At 42.8% G+C, this 12,376-nt stretch overlaps 2 long non-coding RNA genes across 7 annotated transcripts in view; one reads left to right on the top strand and one right to left on the bottom strand.

Moving 5' to 3' along the window:
- Positions 1-1,274, top strand: part of LOC126994765 (uncharacterized) — a 35,627-nt gene extending 34,353 nt beyond the window's left edge. For all 3 annotated transcript variants that reach the window (XR_007749565.1, XR_007749563.1, XR_007749564.1), the window contains one exon: positions 180-1,274. This is a non-coding gene — a long non-coding RNA (uncharacterized LOC126994765). The remainder of the gene's footprint in view (positions 1-179) is intronic.
- LOC126994764 (uncharacterized) overlaps positions 1,201-12,376 on the bottom strand; it is a 33,474-nt gene continuing 22,298 nt past the window's right edge. For 3 of the 4 annotated variants that reach the window (XR_007749561.1, XR_007749559.1, XR_007749562.1), the window contains one exon: positions 1,201-4,109. This is a non-coding gene — a long non-coding RNA (uncharacterized LOC126994764). The remainder of the gene's footprint in view (positions 4,110-12,376) is intronic. The other variant, XR_007749560.1, reaches the window with a different exon arrangement.

Below are 12,376 nucleotides of genomic sequence, written 5' to 3' on the forward strand. Positions count from 1 at the left end.
ACTTTGAAATATCTTTTGGGGAATGAAAATAATGCAGTGTTAACTTTATCCCAGTCCTGCATTTAGGTGAAGCTGTGAGGGAAGCTGTGATCATGCAAGGGAATAAGAAAGAATAATGATAATAAGATAATAATAATAATGAGAACAATAGGTATATTAATGAACGTCTTTGTCCACAGCTCTGAAAAATGAAGAAAGGAAGGAAGGACGGAAGGAAGATAATCTCAGAAGACCCATACAGTCCATTACATGTCTTTCATGTTATGTTATTACATTCCTGTACTCCCAAAGCCCGGTCTGGGGCCACAGCACTCACAAGGTCCAGATGCAGACTGCGGCCACCACTTGAGCAGCCCGGCTGCTGTACACCAATCCTTATTTAGTTGTGTTCTTGTAGAGTTAAATCCAGACATCCCATATCCTTAGGCCAGGTCAAAAGTAAAGTTTGGTGTGCATGGCCTCAGTGCTCATCTCTGTTACATTGCCCCTGGAGGCTGTGGAGGCAGGAGCCCAGCACCCTGGGACACACTCAGACTACCACAGGTGCCTCCCCAGGGGTCTCCAGGTACACATGATCACCCAGACACAAAGGATGACCTGCATACTAACTGCCCAAGCCGGGATTCAAACCATGGCCAGCAAATTTGTAGGTAGGCATGCCAGCCACAGCACCATGGAGCCATGTATTATACTAGTACTTGGCACTGGTATCCTATGCTATTTATTCCTAGCTAGTTGGACACCAGAGATTTCCTGTATTAATTTCATGGGTTTTATGTTATATATTTGTTTATTAGGTGTATCTTTTTATTAGTTTTTATCATGATTTTTATTGTTATTTAGTGAAGCAGCTCAAGGAAAACTGTTGTTGTTCTGGATGTTTTCTTCCTCTCTCTCTTGTCATCATTTTAGCTCCCGTCCTCTCTCATCTCGCTTCTCTTCTTCCTTCTCTCTCTCTCTTTCTCGAAACTCACTTGAATGTAATACAAAACACACTTTGCAAATTGATATTTTTATTGCTGAACACAAACACACACACATACACATAGTGACATAAGGAAGGTCATGTGGCTATGTAGGGGGGCGGGTCAGGGCAGGGTCCATTATGTGTCTGGGGGAGGGCATGTGTCTGTGGGATGTTATCAACTTCCTGTGGGTGACATCCTGTGTGGCCTGTGAGCTGAGAGAGAGAGAGAGAGAGAGAGAGAGAGAGAGAGAGAGAGAGAGAGAGAGAGAGAGAGAGAGAGAGAGAGAGAGAGAGAGAGAGAGAGAGACCAAGGAAGGAGTAGACAGGTAAACAGATGAAGAAAGATGCATGAAAGGGAGGGAGAAAGAACTTGAGTGATAAATAAGGAAGTTAAACAGAGATGAGAAAAAGGAAATATATACAAGGTTAATGTGTAAAGTACAGTCATCTGTAACTGTATATTTGAGGCTTTCAGAGGAGGCGGGACATAAGGAACAGTCCTATTTTTTCCTAGTTTGTACTGGGAAGGGAGAGTCTGGCTATCCTACACATCCCAGGAGGAACAAAACACAAGTTACAAGGGTAAGGCAACTCTTGGTACGCCCAACACAAGGTTGCTTTTCCCTTGCAACTTGTTTCTCATCTTATTCTTCCTGGAATGCATAGAATAGCCAGACCTTCCTTTCCCAGTGCAGACTAGAACACAATGGGCCTTTCCCTTACGTCCCCTCCCCTCCAAATGCCTCAAATATGTGTGTGTGTAATGAAAGGAAAATGGATAAAAACCTAATGAATAGGAGTCTGAAGAGATAGAAAAATAGAATGGGAAGGAAGCAGATATGAGGAAGGAATGGAGAGGAAGAGAGGGAAGAAATAGAACAGGAAGGAAGGAATACAATGAACTGAGCAGAAGAAGAAGAAGGAACCAAACGGGAGTATAAAACACTTATGTATGTATATGTTCGTGTTGTATGTACTATTAAGACTGACTTGGAAATTGATGTAAGAATATAAATTAATAAACATTAGAAATAAAGAATTTTCAAGTGTTTTCTGTGTGTGTGTGTGTGTGTGTGTCAGAGAGAGAGAATGTGTAGAGGAAAATACTATTACTACTGTTCTAATTCTTGTTCTTCTTATGCTATTCCTCTTATTATCACTTCCTCCTCCTTCTTCCTCCTTTGTCTTCCTGCTGTTGACTCAAATCTGCAAAACAAATACAAATTTTATCAATATAAGGAAATGGGAGATAGGAAATGCTAATAATGACCAACTAGACTCCCTTACTAATAATAATAATAGCTATGATAATGAACGACCCCTCTCTCTCTCTCCCTCTCTCTCTCGTGTAATAACATGCAACACGATTGACTCCTTTAAAAACAAGCTCGACCGTCACTTCCTTGAACTTAATATTAACTAGAATAGAAAAGCAACGTTTTGGAGCCATCTGATTAATGTAGAATCACTTAGGTTTAAGGACAGACCACCTAGTCTGGACCATGGGGTCTGTGTGGTCTGATTTTCTATGTATGTAGTCTCTCTCTCTCTCTCTCTCTCTCTCTCTCTCTCTCTCTCTCTCTCTCTCTCTCTCTCTCTCTCTCTCACCAACCTTCCCATGAGCTAGGAAGGGAAGGGACAGAAAGGGTCACTTTGGCACTGTAAGCAGGCACTCACTGGCACTAAAATAACATGAACAAGACTTTGGGGACTTAACTGCTAAGACTGGACTCTGGAGCCATCCCTAAGAGCTGAAGGACTGGGTGTAATGAAAGACAATGTTCCCTATTGTACACCTTGCAGAATAGATTGGGATAGATAGATTAAGCTATTTTTATCCTCTCCTGTCTCTCTCTTCATTCCTTTCCTGTTGAAGTAATAAAAATATATATAAATAAAAATGAACTGCAATAGATATACATGAAATTTTGGAATGGACAAAAATGGTGTTGATGCATGTTTCACCTCCACCACACAACACCACTAGACACCGATTTTTCATCACCACTGCCTTCAACACTGCCACACCACTAAAGATGCATATTTACAACACCATTAGGTATAGAGATCATCACCACCAGGACTATAACACCAATTTTCATCACCACCAACACAAGTACCTCCACCATCAACACCAGAACCTCTAAACATGCCTATATTTCATCACCACTGCCATCAACACCTCCACAAAGGCCATCAACACCAATTTGCATCACCACCAGTACAGTAAACACCGTTCACCACCACTCATCACCGTTTAAAAGAGGCTAGTTTTCAACACCACCACAGACTGACATCACCACCACTTCATCACTACACACCAGCACCCCTAACAATGCTTCTCATCACTGTCATTAACATTTTCAACACCACCACCACCACCACTCAGGACTAATTTTGGCAGATATTTTTGGGGGCTAGAAGGCATCCTCAGGTGGGGGAAATTTTTGAAAACCCAGCACTCTTCGGGGCATTTTTAGGCCGATGCAGAAGATATTTGGGAATCTCTATCCAGCCCCAGGAATTACAACCCTGCCACTGAAAACACCGCGGGCCCACCGCCAGGCCACTGACCAAAGCCTGCCGCTGCTATAGGCTACGACATAAAAAAGATAATAATAATAATAATAATAATAATAATAATAATAATAATAATAATAATAATAGTAATAATAAATAATTGACACAAAAAGTGACCACCAGTGCAGGATGAGGGTTTGGGTCCCTCCCACCACCACAGACAGTATTTTTCAGTCACTGCCGAGTGGCCCAACACTACCCACATGCTGTCATGGTGGACGCCTGTCAACCCAGACTCTAGATTCTCTCTCTAAAAGAGGGGATCAGAAGTGATCCAGGCAAGGTGGCGCCACTATAAACACTTCCCTGCACTATAGAGGGCTGGGGCTGGCCGACGGGACCCACCACCAAGAAAGACTACCACACCTAGAGGCAGAAAAAAATATTGCTGACACATTACTATAGCCGCCACCGCCACTGCAGCCCTCCGCCCTCCATTCCCTAAGGCTGGAGACGGGTCTGAAGATCCCCGGCACTGGCAGTGTGCTGGGCAGCCTGGGGTCTTGTGGCCTGGTGTTGGCACTGGGCTGCTGCTGCTCCCAAGGTCTGGTGATGCTGAGGCCTGGAGAGCGAGGAAGGACTTGGTAAGTTATGAAAGAAACAAGATGGATGGCTGGATATAAGCAAAGTGATGATACGCATTTCCAAAAGCCAAGAAATGCAAGTAAATAATTACTAAATGATGGAATTTGTAAACACATAAACAGACAGACATATATCAGAGTTGCTTTGATTTAAATTATGTGATTTAATCTATTACAGGACAAATATTAAAAAGCATAAAAAAGATTATCATTATAAGGGAAATCGTGATCTTTTCCTACCCTGATTTCTCATATATATATATATATATATATATATATATATATATATATATATATATATATATATATATATATATATATATATATATATATATATATATATATATATATATATATATATATATATATATATATATATATACATACACAGATAAACATAGATAAATACTATTACAGAGATGAAAGGCTATAGGTTGAAGGGCTTAACACACACACACACTCTTTTTTTTAAATGCAAACTGGAGTGGGCTGTACAAAGCCAAAAGTACCCAAGACAAGTGGGAGGAGTTTTTAAAGCTGTACAAAGAAGCCGATAATAGTTATGTCCCTGAGGTAACCAAAAAGGATGTTGGTAAAAAGGAGTGGTTTAACAAAAGATGCGAGGCAGCTAGAAAAAGAAAGGAGGAAGCCTGGAAGGGATGGAGGAGACGAAGAAGAATCAATGCATGGAACAATTTCAAACAAGCAAGGAATGAATATACAAAGATTAGAAGAGAAGAAAAACGGATATATGAAAAAGATATAATCGACAAATGCAAAGACCAACCTAAATTATTTCATAGACATGTGAACGGCAAATTAAAGAAGTGAGAAACAATCGATAAACTGAAAATGGGTGGAACTGCATATGAAGACCCAGCAGAGATGGCAGAAGTGATGAACAACAGCTTTCATAGAGTTTTCACAAAGGAAGACGAATTCGTACAACCACCGGGCCAGGAAAGAGGAAGGGTTATGCAGGAGATACAGTTAACGGTGCAGGAGGTCAAGGAAAGCTTGAACAAGCTGGATGTAAGAAAGGCAACAGGGCCGGTAGAAGTATCAGGGTGGATCCTGAAAGAATGTAGTGAGCAACTTGCAGAAACTGCACTCCATAATGAGCACCTCCCTGCGTGAAGGAAGGGTACCACAAGATTGGAAGAGAGCAAACATAGTACCAATTTATAAAGGAGGAGAGAGAGAGGACCCATTAAATTACAGACCGGTATCACTCACTAGTGTGGTTGCAAAGATATGTGAGAGGTTGGTTAAAAACAGGTGGTCGGATTTTTTGGTAAGTGAGAGTTATCTCGGATTGCCAGTTTGGATTCAGGAGGGAGATCGTGTGTCACCAACTTGTTATGTTATTACTCAAGGGTGACAGATTTAATACAAGAGAGAGAAGGCTGGGGGGATGGAGTGTATCTGGATTTGAAAAAGGCATTTGACAAAGTACTGCACAGAAGACTAATTTGGAAAAAAAAATAGGGGTGGAGTGGGTGATGGACTGATTAAGTGGCTGGAGGACTTCCTAACTAACAGGGAAATGAGGACAATAATTAGGGACAAGGCTTCCAACTGGTGTCCAGTGAGGAGTGGGGTCGCACAAGGTTCGGTGCTGGCGCCAATAATGTTTGCTGTTTATATAAATGATATGGTGGAAGGAGTGACCAGCCATGTGAGTTTGTTTGCAGATGATGCAAAGCTATTGAGACGAGTCAATGATGTGAAAGACTGTGAGGCATTGCAGAGAGACCTGGACAAAATATGGGAGTGGAGTGGTACATGGCAGATGGAATTCAACCTTGGGAAATGTAAAAAAATAGTGTTTGGTAGGAGTGGTAGAAGATGTGAATATGATTATTAGATGGGAAGTGAGATAATATGCAGAGGAATGGAAGAAAAAGATCTGGGAGTGACTATCTCAGAGAACATGTCACCGGAGAAACACATCAACAGGATAACGGGACAAACTATGAATTTGCTGAGGAACATAAGGACGGCATTTGTGTATTTGGACGACGAGATGAAGAATAAAATAATAGTTACAATGATAAGGCAAGATTGGAGTATGCAGCAGTGGTCTGGTCTCCTCATGAAAAGAAGAATATAAGAAAGCTGGAAAGAGTACAGAGAATGGCAACTAAGATAACATAAGAACATAAGAACATAAGAACATAGGAGTCTACAAGAGGCCGGTAGGCCTGTATGAGGCAGCTCCTCTGAACCTAAGCTCCCGTGTATCTAAACCCACCTAATAATCGCTGTTCATGAATTTATCCAATCTATTTTTGAATGTGACAATTGTATTGGCACTCACCACATGACTGCTAAGCCTATTCCACTCATCCACCACCCTGTTTGTCAACCAATTTTTGCCTATGTCCCTGTTGAATCTGAATTTATCCAGTTTAAACCCATTACTTTGTGTCCTACCCTGTTCTCTTACCAACAAAACCTTATGAATGTCTCCCTTATTAAAGCCCTTCATCCATTTATAAACCTCGATCATGTCTCCACGCACCCTTCGCCTTTCTAGAGAATGCAAGTTTAACTGTTTGAGTCTTTCCTCGTATGGCAAGTTTCTCAACCCCTGAATCATCTTAGTCATCCTCCTCTTCACCGATTCTAACATTTTGATATCCATTCTATAGTAAGGTGACCAGAACTGAACTGCATAGTCAAGATGAGGTCTAACTAATGTTATATATAGTTTGAGGAAGACTTTGGCGCTTCTGTTGCTTACGCTCCTTGAAATAAATCCCAGTACCCTATTTGCTCGATTTCAAGCTTGAATGTATTGTGCCCTTGGATAGAGATTAGAGATAGTACCGGAACTTAGGGATCGGACTTACGAGGAAAGACTCAATAGCATGGGGCTCACAACCCTGGAGAGAAGAAGAGGAAGAGAAGACCTGATAGCGGTGTACAGGGTGGCGAGCTGGGTGGAGAATCTGGACAGGGAGGACCTGTGTGTGTGGAGTGAGAGAGAAACGAGAGGACATGGAAAGAAGTTGAGGGCGACCACGTGTAGGCGAGATGTGAAAAAGTTTAGCTTCATAAACAGAAGCATTGAGCTGTGGAATGGACTGGAGGAGGAGGGGGTTTGTGCAAGAAACATTCATGATTTTAAGGAAAAGTTGGATAGGAGCGGATATGGAGACGGGACAGCGCGAGCGTAGCTCTTTTCCCGTATGTCACAACTAGGTAAATACAACTAGGTGGATACACACACACACACACACACACACACACACACACACACACACACACACACACCGCTCCGGTAGCTCAATTGGTAGAGCGCTGCACTGCAAGTCTTCACGGCCAAACAGGCGGCAGTTCGAGCCCCGCTCAGGCCAGATTCTTTCCGTTGACTAGAAGTGGTTACTGTCCCCCCTTGAGCAAGAGGGATGGGGTGTGTGGTGTGTGAGGTCTTGGCAGTACCCAGAGATCGACAATAATGAGCACTTACTCACGTCGGGAGGGTACCTGCTGGCGAAAGCGAGTCCAACTCATGATCAGGCCGTGGTGAATTACACACACACACACACACACACACACACACACACACACACACACACACACACACACACACACACTTTAAGGCACTCTGAATAGGGGCCCCAAAACCCCTTCCAGGCTGCCGGCACTTCCCTTGAGGCTCTGGAACAAGCACTGCAGACAGACAGACACACACACCTCACCCTTGGGACCTAAGATGACCTCCACAAACACGTGACATGACTATTTGCTTTATATACTTGATACTTATATTTTACCTGAAATGACACACAAACACTAATAACGTTCATAATATATATAAATGATATGCCAAAGGGTATAAAAAGTTATATGAGCTTTTTTGCAGACGATGCAAAGTTAATAAGGAAAGTGAAGATGGAGGAAGAATGTGAAGAACTGCAAAAAGACCTGGACAGAGTGTATAGATGGAGCCAGTTATGGGAGATGGAATTCAATGCAAACAAATGGCATGTTATGGAAATGGGGAAAAGTATAAAAAGACCGAGGAAAACATACAGGATGGGAGGAGAAAACGTAGGTAGTACATGAAGAAAAAAGATTTGGGAGTAACGATGCAAGACACACTCCCCAGAAAAGCACATAAACAAGTTATTTGGAGAAACCTACAGGATGATGCAAAATATAAGGGTTGGATTATAGACTTTTTAACGGAGAGAGAAATGAGAACAGTAATCAGAAACAATAAATCAAGCTGGACGGAAGTGACTAGTGGAGTCCCCCAAGGATCGGTGCTGGCTCCGATTGTTTTTTTGTTTGTTTGTTTTTTTACAACAAAGGAGGCAGCTCAAGGGCACACAAAAAAGGAAAACAATAATAAAAAAAAAGCCCGCTACTCGCTGCTCCTAAAAAAGAAACAAAAGAGGTGGCCGAAAGGAAGATCAAATACGGGAGGAGAGGTGTCCTGATACCCTCCTCTTGAAAGAGTTCAAGTCGTAGGCAGGAGGAAATACAGATGAAGGAAGATTGTTCCAGAGTTTACCAGCGTGAGGGATGAAAGAGTGAAGATGCTGGTTAACTCTTGCATAAGGGGTTTGGACAGTGTAGGGATGAGCATGAGTAGAAAGTCGAGTGCAGCGGGGCCGCGGGAGAGGGGGAGGCATGCAGTTAGCAAGTTCAGAAGAGCAGTCAGCGTGGAAATATCGATAGAAGATAGAAAGAGAGGCAACATTGCGGCGGAATTTAAGAGGTAGAAGACTATCAGTATGAGGAGGAGAGCTGATGAGACGAAGAGCCTTAGCCTCCACTCTGTCCAGAAGAGCTGTGTGAGTGGAGCCCCCCCACACATGAGATGCATACTCCATACGAGGGCGGACAAGGCCCTTGTATATGGACAGCAACTGTGCAGGGGAGAAGAACTGGCGGAGACGGTACAGAACGCCCAGCCTCGAGGAAGCTGATTTAGTAAGAGATGAGATATGAAGTTTCCAGTTGAGATTTTGAGTTAAGGATAGACCGAGGATGTTTAGTGTTGAGGAAGGTGATAGCTGGGTGTTGTCAAAGAATAGGGGATAGTTGTTTGGAAGATTGTGTCGAGTGGATAGGTGGAGAAACTGTGTTTTTGAGGCGTTGAAGGACACCAGGTTCTTCTTGCCCCAATCGGAAATAATAGTAAGGGCTGAGGCTAAGCGTTCTGCAGCCTCCAGCCTTGAGTCGTTAAGTTCCTGAAGGGTGGGTCTTCTATTAAAAGAAGTTGAGTAATGCAGAGTGGAATCATCGGCGTAGGAATGGATAGGACAGTTCATTTTGGAAAGAAGATCATCAATGAACAACAGAAAAAGAGTGGAAGATAGGACAGAACCCTGTGGGACACCACTGTTAATAGATTTAGGGGAAGAACAGTGACCGTCTACCACGGCAGAAATAGAACGGTCAGAAAGGAAACTGGAGATAAAGGTACAGAGAGAAGGATAGCAATATATATAATTGATATGACAGAAGGGGTGACAAGCTATATGAATATGTTTGCTGATGATGCTAAACTAATGAGGAGGGTGGCTAATGAAGATGACTGTGTAGCCCTGAGCCAAGATCTCGACAGAATAAGCGAATGGTCACGCAAATGGGAAATGACATTCAATACAGAGAAGTGTAGCGTGATGGAGTTTGGTAAGAGCAGTAGACGAATATTGGGGAACTATTCTCTGAGTAATGAAAGAATCATGAAAAAAACAGAACAAAAAGATCTCGGAGTGACAATAACAGACAAGTTATCCTTTGGAAAGCGTATAAATCGGATAACTGGGGAAACATACAATCTTCTTAGAAACTTAAAATCAGTATTAACATATTAAGATGAAGAAATGGTGAAGAAACTAATAACATGGATGATACGTCCAAGGCTGGAATATGCAGCGTTAGTGTGGTCACCTAGATTGAAGAAAGAAATTAGAAAGTTGGAAAGAATACAAAGAGCAGCGACCAAACTACTGGAAGCTCTGAGAGAACACACTTATGAAGAAAGCCTGGAGAAATTGCGACGGACAACACTGGAGAGCAGAATAGAGAGTGGGGACCTAATAGCATTATACAAGATACAATAGAGATTGGAGAAATTGGACAGGGGGCACGTGCCCCCCCCCCCCTCCTTCAGGAACTCCTTTTTGTGGGTTTGTTGGAAGTTCTCGAGAATGACATGCCATGCATGGCTGTGACCGCCCAAATAGTTTAGATCAGCGGTTCTTAACCTGGGGGTCGTGACCCCCTAGGGGGTCGTTTGGGGTTTCTTGAGGGGTCGCGGAGGGTTTGGGAGAAAATAATTTATTTCATGTATGTGAAGGCGCAGCACCATTTTGAATCATGAAAATATGAGGCCAAGCAAACTGATGGTTCATTTTGAGTCTTACCATAGCCAACTGGTGGACAAAAGCTTGAACTACTTCAAGCGAAAAGAAGCTGCTCTGAAGGCCAGTGCATCGATTCCACTGGTCAGTTCCCTCGTCAGAACAAAGCAGCGCGATGGAGGCTTCATACAGAATTGCTCTAAAAATCGTGCACACCAAGAAGCCTCATACAGAGTCATGCCATTGGTGAAAATCTGATTAAGATTTGCATTTTGGAAACAACGATCAAAGGTGATTTATGTATAACAGCAGGCACACAAGTTGAGGGCAATTTCCCTTTTGAATGATAAAGTCAAAAGTAGGATCTCAGACATGAGTGAGGACATTCTCCTGCAAGTGGTGAGTGCTGTGAAAAGTAGTCCTGTTTATTCCTTGCAACTGGATAAATCGACAGATGTTGCCTCATGTCCCCAACTTGTTTATGTTCGCTACTTTGACAAGGAAGGTATGAAGGATGAGTACTTGTCCTCTGAGCCAATAGCCACAACAACTCGTGGGTAAGATATTTTCAAAATCCTAGAAGCCTTTCTCCTTATTAAACATGGCTGAGTTGGGAAGCACTTGTCGGTCTGTGTGCATATGAGGTTCCTTCCATGATGCGTGAAGAATGTCGCTCCGCATGTCTCCTTCACTCATTGCATGATTCATCTTTATGCTTTGGCAATGAAGACTATCCCACCTGGACTTCAAGAAGTGCTCACAGACGTTGTGAAGATTGTGAAGCACATCTGAGGGAGCGCAACAACTTCAAGGATTTTTAAAATACTTTGTGAAGAACTGGGCTCTGACTTCTCTGTTTTCCTGTTTCACACGGAGGTACGTTGGCTCTCACGTGGCAAAGTTCTGAATCGCTTGCTGCAACTTCGAGAAGAAATAACGATGCTGTTGCAAGAAGGTCGTACCTCAAAAGAAAATCTTCACGAAATGATGCAAGATGACTGTTTCATAACAAAGGTTGCCTACTTGGCAGATTTCCTCTCTGAAGTGAATTCCTTGAATATTTCACTCCAAGGAAACCTTGCAATGTTCGTGACAAAGTGGCAGTATTCAAGTGTAAGATTCAACTTTACGTGAAAAGAGTTCAGGTCAGTGACAACTTTCTACCCTCATATGACAACTATCCTAGATTCTATGGCAGAAGCTGAATGCAGTTTCCGTGAGGAGATCTCGGCTCATCTTCTGGCAGTGAATGACGCCATCGAAAGTTACTTTCCAGGACTGGATGACCGCTGTACTGATGCGTGGATCTCCAGACCCTTCTCAGTGAAGGACAGTGCCATCTGTGATACTGATGTTGCTGCAAAGGTAGAATTTCTTCAAATTCGTGAGGATACTCAGTTGAAAGTCGAATTTTCTGAACAAGAGCTTCCGACATTTTGGGCGACACTGAATGACGACTATCCTCTTCTCTCGGTGCGTGCACTGACCATACTGGACCTCGACCCATCGCTGCGAGGCTGGATTCTCATCAATGATGGCACTGAAAACGAGGGCACGCAGTGACTTGTGACTGACAGCGACATGAGGTGTTGCCTGCTGAGCACTGCTCCTCGCTCTGATGTACTTGTGGCTGCAAAACAATGACGTCAGTCCTCCCACTGATTGAATAAGTAGGTTTTATTTTATGTGCGTTAGTTCCAATAGCACTTGTAGGGGATCTGTGGCTTTTTCAAGGTCTTTTATTTGTAATATTTTCAATAAATCAGGATCTTCATATAGTTTTGTTTTACCTTACACAAAGGTCACCATTACAAAATGTATTATAGGGGTCACGGCAATACCCTGGAAGGTCTCAAAGGGTCATACGATGAAAAAGGTTAAGAACCACTGGTAAAGATTGTGCCCCCCCTATCTGAAAT

The sequence above is a fragment of the Eriocheir sinensis genome, unplaced genomic scaffold (genome assembly GCF_024679095.1).
Source record: "Eriocheir sinensis breed Jianghai 21 unplaced genomic scaffold, ASM2467909v1 Scaffold87, whole genome shotgun sequence".
Lineage (NCBI taxonomy): Eukaryota > Metazoa > Arthropoda > Malacostraca > Decapoda > Varunidae > Eriocheir > Eriocheir sinensis.